Here is a 12,646-nt window from a genome sequence, read left to right as displayed (position 1 = left end):
GATTTAACCCTTTGAGACGTAAATTAATTCGTATGGATATGACAAATATTTGGTATTCTGAATGTAACTGTACTAATGGAAGGAGGAAGTCAAGGCCTATTTGTACAAGGGCAATGTTTCCTTACACGCTATAAAAAATAGCATTTAATTTTGCGACCAAATTTCTCAAAAACGTCTGAAAAAATAAATGAAAATACATTTTAATAAAAACGAACTACTTTGAAACGTCACAGATTAAAGTAAACACGTTTTTAGAATAGCGAATCAATCATGTGTTGCGAGTTGTGACAGATATCCGATTTCCGGATAGCCATGTTTTGCGTTTTTGAAAAGTTACGGGTGTCTCTTTTTGAATGTAACCGAGTTGAATTTCGAATGTTGCGGGTGCCGAGCGGTATAATTTCAAAAGAAGAAAAAATAAAAAAAACAGAGCGACGATAATACGAAACATAAAAAAAAAAAAATTGTCTTATTTGGTAGTCTATTGACAGATATTTTTAAAAAATCACCAAACTTCCTCCTTATTTTATTTATTGAATTATATTATACCAATCAAAGACTAATAATTTAATATTTTCAATACAGTATTCAAATTTATACTATTTATTCTCACTTAATTTTATGCACTAACTGTCCAAATTCATAATATTAACATTTGTTTTATAATATATGCCTACCAGGGGCGTGCGGTGAGGTTTCCGATTAGGGAAGAAGTCATTTGGTACTACGTGCATAAGTAAAATATGTGCCTACGACTAACACAGTCATTCAAATTAAGTCCTTTGAAATAAACTAAAAAGCAATTTTATGCCATAATTTTAGCATAAAAGTGTTGTAATTCATAGTGTCAACCGATTTAAGTGCTAAATTTGTTATAAAACAGTTAAAATATATGAAAAAAAAGGATTACTTTGTTAGAATTGTTTCCACAAAGCTACTAAAGATCTCAATTTGCGCTTGCGCAGACTTATTTCAAAATCAGACTAAGCTCAATAAATTTTAGTTCAGTTAGCGCATAACTACGCTGGCGTAAATTGTGTGTGGGCTTGCCGTAATTTTTTAAAAGTTATTAATTAATGATTATCAAACCCATCGTAAATTGCTAAGATATTAACAACCAATTTTTTTTTAAATTTGTTGTAGTTGTTAAAAACATTTGTGAACTTATAGCTGATTTTGTTATTTAAAAAAAATATATAATGATTGTTCAAATATTAAATTTTTAGGGAAGCATTGTTCCATTCAATCTATGGATAGTTTGCGCATGATGTTCACTTATGTAAAATAATGAACACTTAAACAAACACCTGACACTTATATTTATAATGTTTGCGCAAAAAAATTGATGCTTTAAACACAAATAATACTTAACAATTAAATTATTAAAAAAGGAATGGCCCACGCTCAGACGCTGAAGTCTTTGTGGGCATTTTTTCTAAATTATGGTATGGCTTAATTTAAAGATGTATTTTTTAAAGTGAATTTTTGTTATGAAAATTCTATGTAAATATACGTACGGAAAAATAAACAAATTAATTTATATATATATATATATAAATATATATATATATATATATATATATATCAAAAATGTGTATTCAATACCAACATAATTTATATTTAACCTAGTATTTTTTACATATAAACTGTTAACATTTCATTTCGTTTTTTTTTTACAACTTTTATTCTCACAAATTTCGTTCTCGATGAACATTGAGAACAAAATGATAATAATTAATCGACAAAATTCATAAAACATGTGTTATTATCTAACAATATAGGCATGTTTATTTTATAAAAGACGTTTAATTGGAATATATGTATTTAAAACTTGATAAATATTATATAATACAATTTAGAAGAATGACAAGATTTTGCTACAAAACAAACAAACCAGCCAGAGCCAGCTGTCAAATTAAAAAACAAACTTTTCTGTTTAATGCCGACTACCAACATAAATAGAAAAAAACAGAGTAGTACCTAAGTATATCTAAATATACATAAAAAATTGCTCTCCGCTTTTTTATTTCGATAGGCATGGAAGTAAAAAAATCTTTAATTTAATTTATAATTTAATGAACACATGGCCTGAAAAGGTAATTACATTAATTAGACTCTACCGTACATTTACGGAGACTGGACCGCTGTGCACGTGCAAACCACGAGCCCACAGCGTGATATCTCCTGATTGGCCTATTTCACACCACCTCAAAAATCTACACCGCATGATAAAATACAATACGGTTGATCGATATTTTTTGTTTTACAATTATTTATTTTTTTAATGCCTGGAAAACGCGATAACCAGTACACCATGAGACCGACTAATCTCCAGTCGATTACCCTTTGCAAGATTTTTACCTGCCAGTACTCGCTAAATTTAAATAATGATTTTGATAAAATTAACAGTAAAACGTCTATTGCTAAGTTTTATTGTATTAACATATTACAACAGAGATGAAGAACATTTAAGATAAGGTAATATAAAAGTCCAGGCATCTACAGGGCTTATGACCTGTCAATGGCTGGTTTAAGTGGCCACTTTACACACTGTGTAACATTCACCATTCTGCTCATATTTGAACATCTATATTCCTTCAATTTTTTCATCTTTTGATGTTTGTGAAGTTAAAGAGCTGTAACATCTATTTATGCGAATGAGATTAATCTAATTAAATTTTTTCACCTACACACTAGGCAACGCCTGAAAATGTATTTTGTTCAATTTCTATACTTCTTCATGGACCAGGTAATTTATCAACAATATTTTGAATTTGTCCAAATTTTTGTAGACAAGGACTGGATTCAACACCCTGGGGAGCTGTTTATATTAACATATTACAACAGAGATGAAGAACATTTAAGATAAGGTAATATAGAGGTCTATTTGAATCGGGTTGTGGTCCCGTGGCTAGTGTTGTGGACTCACGGATCAGAGGTCCGATGTTCGAACCCCATTCTACCCCAAGTTGATTTCCATTTTCTAATAGTGAGTTATTTACAACTCATTTAAAATGGTCACCAAAAATGAAATATTTTGGTAATTTATAAGAACGCTAATATTATTATTTTTTAAAATACTGGGGCGTTTTTATTGATATTTTTAAAAATAAGATAAAAATAACCTAAATTATAAATAGTATCAAATTTAAATAGGTACAAACGAATCTAATAAATGTCAATCCACTATTATTTTACCATGTCGTTTAAATTAAGATGATATATTTGAAATAGGCTATTTTCCGTCGGATGTCACGCGGCTGGTTTGTTTATTTGGAAATTCTTGTAATAATGAACAGACTTTAGTCCTCTGGTGGATAAACACATTAGCTTAGTAAATACTATTGAAGCTATCCAATAACATACTTTTTTGGGTATTTCAAAAGTGTCTTCAGCCTAATAACTTCAACAAAAAAAACAATATGAGGAAATGCAGTGCTACGGATTTTTAAATTTTTTTTAAAACGTAATAAAAATTAGAGCACTTCATTGTACAGCGAAGTTTCTCCAAAATATATGAAAAAAATAATAAAAATGAACTTCTTGAACTGCGTCACAAGTTCTTGCTAATTAACTTTCAACTGAAGAGTTGGATAGATTTCCATTTTCCGGGGCCAACTCACTAGTCAGAACACCTCACCGACGACAACCAGTGACGTCACGGGCGGAGTAATTTCAAACTACGAAACTTTAAAAATCATAGCATCACAAAATTTTTAAAATTATTTTTCTAAAATATTTTTTTTTAATTGGCTTATCTAAAATACATATAAATATAAAAAATAATAATAAAAAGCCGAGCTTCCCTATTTCCTGCTATTCATATGCAAGTATTGGCAGACACATGGATATTTGTTTAATGAGGAACTTCAGCCCTACGGCAAATTGGATACTAAAAATGTTTTCTTGCGTGCGGTAAAAATTAGAGCATTAAATTGTACGGCTAAATTTCTTGAAAATTTACACAAAAAATAATAAAAAATATTTTTATATAAACGCACTACTTTGAATGACGTCACTGGTTCATATAGTAATGTGAGTACTGTTTGTGAACTTTGTTCTATTAGTCTGTATAAATTGGTTATGTTTTTTATGATTATTTTAGTTTTTTATTGTTTATTATGCTAATGACAATTAGGTTAATTGGATTAATTACGTTTTTTGTTGTTGTTATTTTTATGTTAACTTTGTTAAATAGCTTTTAAGGTATGTTTCACATTATGTAAAATGTTTCCCTCGGCACGGGACACCCCGGTGAGGGAACATTATTCTGTATAAAAAAAGAATACAAACAATGTAAAAGTATAAAAAAATAAAATATGAACCATCCAATGATATGAGAGCTTTGAAGGATATTCGGTTTGGTCACCTTAAACAAACCAATCGGAAGAACTGTTAGAGAACAACCTCTGACGTCACACGCGGATTTATTTCAGAAATACAAAACTTAAAGCGCTGATAACACGATATAAAAAAATAAAAATTGACTCATTTTCATATTCCATTTACAAATAAAAAAAGACTCTGAACTTCCTCATTAATGATAACTAAAAAAAAACATTTTGTCACCTTATATCGAAGTATATTTACCCCAATCGTTTGAAAATCCTTCGGATTTAAAAATAAATTTATCCTGGTGACAAGTTATTGCATAACCCTTGTTTCGCTCTACTTGATAATCGATAAAATCAACAATTAGCATCACTAATCGATAACGACCCGTAAAAATAACTGATAATAACTTACCTGCTAGAACAGGATAAAACGTTTACTACATAACTGCGGAGGTGCGGTCAGAGTAAATTCGATAAAAAGTGTTTTTGTTTGGGTCATGATATTCGTTTTTTTTATTTTTATTTATTTTTCTTTTTTAAAGAAAATATTTGCATTCTTGCTAATTTTTTCATCAATGTATTTCATAAAAGGTACATGTTTTTTAAAAATTCTATGCATATCTACTTTTACACATCTAGTAAATGTTATCACTGTAACTCTCCAAAAAAAGAGACTAACTCTTTTGTTTGGAGAGTGACTTACACTGTTGTGGTTGTTTTTTTATGAGAGTTTATATAATTTTAATTAAATACATGAAAAAAAAACATAGGATATATAAAGAAAAATCATAAAACAATAATACATATTAATTAAAATATAATGTAGTTTTAACAGGTATTCAAAAAATTTCTTTAGATTTACTTTAAATATATTTATTGATAATTTTTTTAAATAGTTTTTAGTTCATTAGGAAGATTATTATATTTTTTTACACCTCTAAAGACAAAGCTATTTTGACTATGACTTGTGTGGAATTTAGGAACTTTAATATTATTTTGGTATCTGTTTATCCAAAGATTTAATTTTGAGGGCCATTTTCAACGAGTTGTAAATAACTCACTATTAGAAAATGGGAATTATGTTGGATTAGAGTCAGATTCGAACCACGGACCTTTGATCCGTGACTCCGAGTCACTAGCCACAGGACCACAACCCGATTATTTAAGACTGTGGTAAATAATAGAAGAATAGTTATTCAAATATGACTATCCATATCTGGTGTCTAAATGTCCATTTAAAGATTACAAAAAATACAATTTCATCATTTTAAAAAATAAGAGAAATATATCAAGTCTTGTATCCTTTGTCGATTGGTATGACATCACAGACACACAAGGTTTAAAGCTGATTTATTGATAATTTAAAAATCGAACTGATTTCATATTTAATATGAAATTTAAATACCTACGCATTAGCACAATATTTTTTTATTTATAAATGCTGCAAGTAGGACCTTATATTTCGGTAGGTGATCTTAATTTTCTTATCCACACCTAATGGTGCGTACTGTATTGTATTTATGAAGCTACACCAATAACAGAGTACCGGGTTCATTTTTGTTAGATGAAGGAAAGAAAATCACTTAAGATTATTAAATTTTGCAGTGAAAACGACTATTTAAAATATTAAATTTCGAATAATTTAACATTTATTTTATTGTATACCCACGAACAGGTCATTCCTTTGTGGAATTTTTTGATTACTATTTTTACTATTAATATGTAAGTAATTGTGCGTTATTAATTGAATACTCTGTTTTACCTCTTATGTATATTGTAAAAAACAAAAAAAAAAAAAAATCTTTTGTGGGGAATCAAATTCTCAAAATGAGGAACTTCAGCCCTACGGAAAATTGGATACAAAAAATGTTTTCTGACGTCGGGTAAAAATTAGAGCATTAAATTGTACTGCAAAGTTTCTTGAAAATGTACAGAAAAAATGATAATAAATATTTTGATAAAAACGCACTACTTTAAATGACGTCACTGGTTCATGTGAATCAACCTATGATCTGAGAGCTATGGAAGATTTCCGGTCTGCTTGTCGCTTCTGGACCAATGGGAAGAACTGAATGAGAATAAGCGGAAATGAACCTCTGACGTTACACGCGGAGTTATTTCAGAAACACAAAACTTTGAAAAATCGTAGCGCCGATAATACGATATAAAAAAATTTAAAAAAAAAATTGACTTAGTTTAACAGTCTATTAATAAATATTTTTTTTTAAAAAGCACTGAATTTCCTCATTGAAATATTTGGGTAAATCATAAAAACTCAGTTTAAAGTTAACATAAACTTTTTTTTAAATATCTAATAAAATACATAGGTAAGTACTTAAAAGAGGGATTGATTATTTTAAAAAAAAGTATTCAAAATAGTTTGAGCCATAAAGTTAGGTTCTAAAAACATTGACCAATGTTTGGGAAGAGCCGTGTAATAAATTGAATAAATATGCATGTAAAATATGTTATAATGGGGTTATTTATGTTAAGTTTAAATGCACTAGTCAAACCGTACTACAGCTTCGCTACACTTTTGCGGCGCTGCACAAAAAAAAATGTATGGAGTGCCGTGCAATGAATCGCAGCTGTAGTGCGGTTTGTTTAATCCAAAACAGTGAAAATATTTTGTCAACAATTCATAGCTTCTTCACCGTACAATGCGCAAATATCACAAGCAGCTTTGGCAGCTTTATTTACCAGATCGAACCCAAACAGAAAGAGGTTCGAAAATGCTCACTTTTGTCTACTTAACATTCCATTTTGAAGGCTTAAAATGATCAAATAAAATAAAATTTTATGAATTATATAAAAACGACTTTTTTTATAACTGCTTATTTTTTTTATAACCGACCGGTTTCAAAGCTATACAAGCTTCTTTATCAAGGTATACTTTACTCATGAATTCCATCCAATTTTATTTTATCCATGTTTACTAAATACTACACGTGGAGCTAATAAATCAAGTATTTTTGTATTGTAAGGATAGGAAGCGTAATGTGAGATGGATACAATCCTAAATATTTGTAACGTAAAAGCAAGCACAATATCTTCTGGAGCAGAAAATTTTATTTCAAATCGCGTATAACCTTTGCCATTTAGTTTTACTTTTTGAGCTAATTATTAAATTAAAAAAAAAAAAAACGGACACAACTTATGTTAACTACTAGCACTACAACGTTTCCTTTTACATACTCGTTGCAAAACTGCGCTGTGAATTAACACAACTTTGTAAGAAGTATTATTGAGACCTTCGCCATCTTGTTCCGGTGCGGATTAGTATAAAAATTATGCTGAATCGTAGGTATTTCCTGCTTGTATCCATACGAGTATATAATCATTCGTGGTTTCAGTTATAAGCGTTCTAAAATCCTTATTTACTTTGAAGGCTACTAAAAATATTTACTAGCTTTTACTCGCGGCTTCGCTTGCGTGGGATAAGAATTAAAGTATATTTATTTTATGTTTTCCAAAGACTTAAAAATATCTTAACCAAAGAAAAATTAAAAATAGTACATTACGCTTTAATTCAGTCTTCGATAACATATGGTATAATAGCGTGGAGAAGAGTCTTGGACGCGCATAATCGCTCAATAGAAATTGCACAGAAAAATATAATTAAAATAATTTACAAAAAACATAGACTATTTCCTAGTAATAAATTATACGTAGAGAGAGGACTCCTTAGTTTTAGAAAATTATATTTATTTCAGTGCCTGAAATATGTTTACTTGAATAGGAGATTGTTTAGTAATAATTTAAATCGTATTAGTAATAGATCTGATAGTGTTTTGTCAGTTCTAGGATGCAGAACTAAGTTCGCACAAATGTAGGCACTCCTTACATGTTGGTCCAAGATTCTTCAATCTTCTAACCAAGGAACTACAAAACATTAAATCACTGGTACAGTTTAAAGTAGTCTTGGATTAGCATGGAAGGGGCAGATAAACACTTTTTTTTAATAAAAAATAATTGTAATAAAAAATAAATGCAAACTGCAAATAAATAATATTTTTGTAATTTCAGAACATGTTAATTTGGTTTTTTTTTTTCTTTTTTTTTCTTTTCTTTTCTTTTCTTTTCTTTTGTACATGTCATACCATATATATGTGCTACAAACTTTTTGATTATTAAAAAAGAAAAGCCCACGCTCAGATGCGGTAGTCTTTGTGGGCATTTTTTCCAATTCATGTTATAGCTTAATTTTAAGAAGTATTTTTCTAAAGTGTATTTTTGTAATTATATTTCTATGTAAATAATATGTGTATGGAAAAATAAAAAAATAAATAAAATAAATATATAACTAGAGTAAGCATGATCGTTCGAAATATGGTCCCTCAACCTACGGCCAATTGGCATATGTTTGATAGAATGGCCTTTAGTCTGTTGCGAGCAGTCCCCGGCTACTTTTGAAGTTTTGTCTCCTCGCAATTACTCAAATGCTTATATGTTCGCTAAGACACTGCACAAATTGATCTTGAAAAGTGATGGTATAACCTTTCACCGGTAGCAATATTCTTATTTTAATCAATAATTGTTTGAAATACCGATTATAATGTAGAAAAACGTCTTATTAATATGTTACCAATTCGTGAGTTCCCTCCTGTCTCTGTCGTGCTAAGTTATTCGGGCGTATAGTGAAACGACAAACAAAGGTGACGCGTATGCGGAAGGGAGCGACATACTGAATAGAACTTACAGTAGACCGATATCCGTGCTTTTTACTGTACTACATGTTTTGCTTGCCAAAGTCATTTAATAAGAGTATTTAAATAAATGAACTTTGAACTTAAAAAATAAAAATAAATTTTATCAAAATTTTCATAAAACGGATATTTTGATGTCATGTTAAATAATATTTGATGTTTTAAAGATAATGTCGGTCAAATGTTCACCACGGCGTTGTTTAATCCGAAAAGTCCAATTTTCACTAGTTCTCTCAATAGATGACCAAAGTAGCGTAAAAAAAATGGCTACCCTGGCAACACTAACAAAATGACCATGTTGTTTTCTTTGACAATCTGACAGATGGAAAAATAATTACATTTATAAGTAATGCATTTGCTACTTACACATACATTTGCTGCTTACAAGTGAAATGTGATGCTATCCTGTTTCTTTTAGATTTCCGCAATATTTCTACACTTTGAAACGACACAACACGGCGTAGTTGAATTCAAAACGGGAATTGCGTACTGAGCGACTTCTACAAAAAAACTTATCGGTCAAAACGTGAAACTACTCCATTATGAGTAGTTTTACGGTTCGATGTGCGTATGCGGTTTCTGGAATATTATTTATTCTATAATTCAAACATAAATTATAAGTTTTGTAAGTTGTTTACGTATAACGCGCTCGTTAAATATTAGCTACTCTTTCGTTAATAACTATTGCAACAATAACTTTGGTAAATTAAGGCATGTGTCACTAAAATTTGGGTGCTTTACCGAGAAAAAAAAATTGTTTGCCTGATCAAAAAATCATGGGTAGGTACTATATGAAAACATTCTTCTCATTAAGATAAACTGTTCGAGACTGCAATGTTCAATTTTTTTGTTCACGTGTCACTCGAATATTTTAATTATTTTTTTGTCAATAAGCACTGAATTATTTCCTTATTCAAAAAGTATTATTGGTTAGATTGTTAGTTTTTGATTTACGGATATTATTATAAAATGTTCGGTCGACATTTTCTAAGTATTTTAATACCAACTCTTTTAGTTAAATTGAAATGTCAATGAGTCATTTGGCTTCTTCCGCCATATTGATTTGTGACCATAATACAAACATTATTATTATGTTTATACAATGATAATATTATTAGTATGTATATACATTAATAATGCACGTATTTTGGTTGCAAATCAGTACAGTATTCTGAATAATTATTAAGTAATAAGAGTATCAACGTATCTTAGTTTTCGCAGTGAAGAAATTGTATGATGTTTAATTGTCAATGTATCATTATCTATTTGAAGATTTACATGACATGTAATAATAGTTTAATATTAAATAGCTAAGTATTTATACGTCCAGTTGATATCTGCAATTCGGGTCAAAATGTCAAATTTATGACGATAATTTCACTGGCTACAATGATGTAAACGATTTATAAAAAGTATTTAGATATTCTTTAAACTTGTTCGTTGGGTACGTTGAGGGGGGTCATAACAATTATGAAGAAGTGAAGAAATAAAGAAAATATAAAAAAAATGAAATATGTAAAACAATTTAAAAATACGTTATGAAGAAATTTTTATAAAAAAATTGTAATATTATTAAAAGTTTATATTAGTTCTTAAAATGTTATGAACTAACTTAATAAAGCATTAATAAATAAATAAATAACACCCCCCCCCTCCGAAATTAACAATGTAATGAATATCAAATTAAAATGAATAATCACATTTTTTAAGTGCAATATTACATATTATTTATTATGCCTGTTTTCAAATAATCAGCATTTCTATTTACAAGGCGGCAGGGTTTTGAGACCACACTGTGAAACTTCAGAGGAACATTCTCCATGGTAATCTTTTTTTTAAATATTTTTTTTTCATCACAATCCCATAATAGTGTTAATCCTTAATTTTTTGAACCAGAACCGCGATTCTGTAACTTTCCTTACCGTTTTTAAGAAATCCTTAAGTAGAGATTTTATCCCTTGCGAAAGATGTCCTTAAAAGTTTGACGATTCTAGATCTATTGTTGATAAGGAAAGATCCTTACAATTTGTGGTAAGGCTAAATCCTTAATATTATGGTTGCCTCCTGTAATACCGCATTCATTGTCAATGGTTTTATTTTTTAGCCATAGAAGTAAGAAATAAACGGTCAAAAGTCAAAATTGTAGTAAGTAGTAATTGTGGCCCTAGATATTCTAAATAAATTTCGTAACTGTTTTTTCTCCAGCTCTAAAGGGTTTTGGCCATATCTTAACAGCCTATAATGGAGTCTCATAGAATTTGCTTTTCCTGCCTCCACTATATACCAGGCTAAATATCCTGCAGCCATTATTGAAATATTTTTTATTTATAATCCTAGAATGAAAGAACAATGCATCGTTAAAAGTAACATGACACTGCTGTATGTCCAAAACCCATAATTGTATGCAAACTTCGATGTGGTTGGATTATAGGTTACAGTTCATTACTTTAATTAAAAATGTTTGTTAGAAAACAATCATATGAGTAGGTAAGTACCTATCGTATGATTGTTTTCGTAAGCGATCATTTAGTAAACTCGATGTACAGAAAGCACCTACAATAAATCAATTTTATTAGGATTTACAAGGATACTTTTATTAACATTTAAAATACAAAGTTTGACAAAAGCATAAAGCATAGTAATTATTTTACGTAGATGGCCATTTAAAGTGAAAAAAATTCAAAATAAAGTAAAAAACAACGTTTACTTACGTTTATTTGCGAAATTAACATTGTATTTAGGACACTTTTCTGTTAAAAACAAAATTGCACAAAATCCTTAGCGTTAGCGTCGGGTAAAATGGCCGCCTTAAGTTAAAGAAAGTTTCAAGGACTTTTGCCTTCGCGGAAGGAATTCATCCGTCAAATTTTTGATCGAGAATCGCAAACATCCCGAACTAAGGATTTAATCCTTAATAGTCGCCTTAAGTTAAGGAACATAGTTACAGAATCGTGGATCAGCTTTCCTTCCACAAACCACTCATCTTTTTTAACTACTTTAAATAACTATTTACATATTACAACGGAGATGAAAAACATTTCAGAGAAGGTGATGTCTAGGCATCTACAGAGCTTATGATCTTTTATTGGCTGGTTTAAGAGGCCACTTTACACCCTGTGGAACCTTCACCATTATGCCCATATTTGAACATCTTTATTCCTTATATTCCTTCATCTGATGACGTTTGTGAAGTTAAAGAGCTGAAACCATTATTACATTGAAACCAGAACAGAAGATTCAGAATAGCACCCCATGGTTAAGAGTAATCGCGCTATCCGAAATTGAGATACTCGTACCATACGAAATATGGGTAGTTTCCTCTAATATGATTACCTAGAATTTTAGCCAAAGCTTAAATAAGTTTGAACGAGCGCAAGAGAGGAGGAATGTCGACGTTTTATTAGTTGTATTAATTTACTGTTTATTGTTAAACAATAAATTCCTGCTTTAGGACAAACATTTAAACAGTATTTTCCTAGAATTTTCCAAATATAATATGTAGGTAAACACTTAATGTGTACAAATCATATTTGTCTTGAATAAAATTTGTTCTCTGAGATAAAATTTCACGAAACCTTAAGCAAAATTATCTGGAAAATCTCAAAA

Source organism: Micrasema longulum, unplaced genomic scaffold (genome assembly GCF_059751315.1).
Source record: "Micrasema longulum isolate JH-2025_06_02 unplaced genomic scaffold, ASM5975131v1 h1tg001050l, whole genome shotgun sequence".
In the NCBI taxonomy this organism is placed as follows: domain Eukaryota; kingdom Metazoa; phylum Arthropoda; class Insecta; order Trichoptera; family Brachycentridae; genus Micrasema; species Micrasema longulum.
This window is presented reverse-complemented; position numbering follows the sequence as displayed.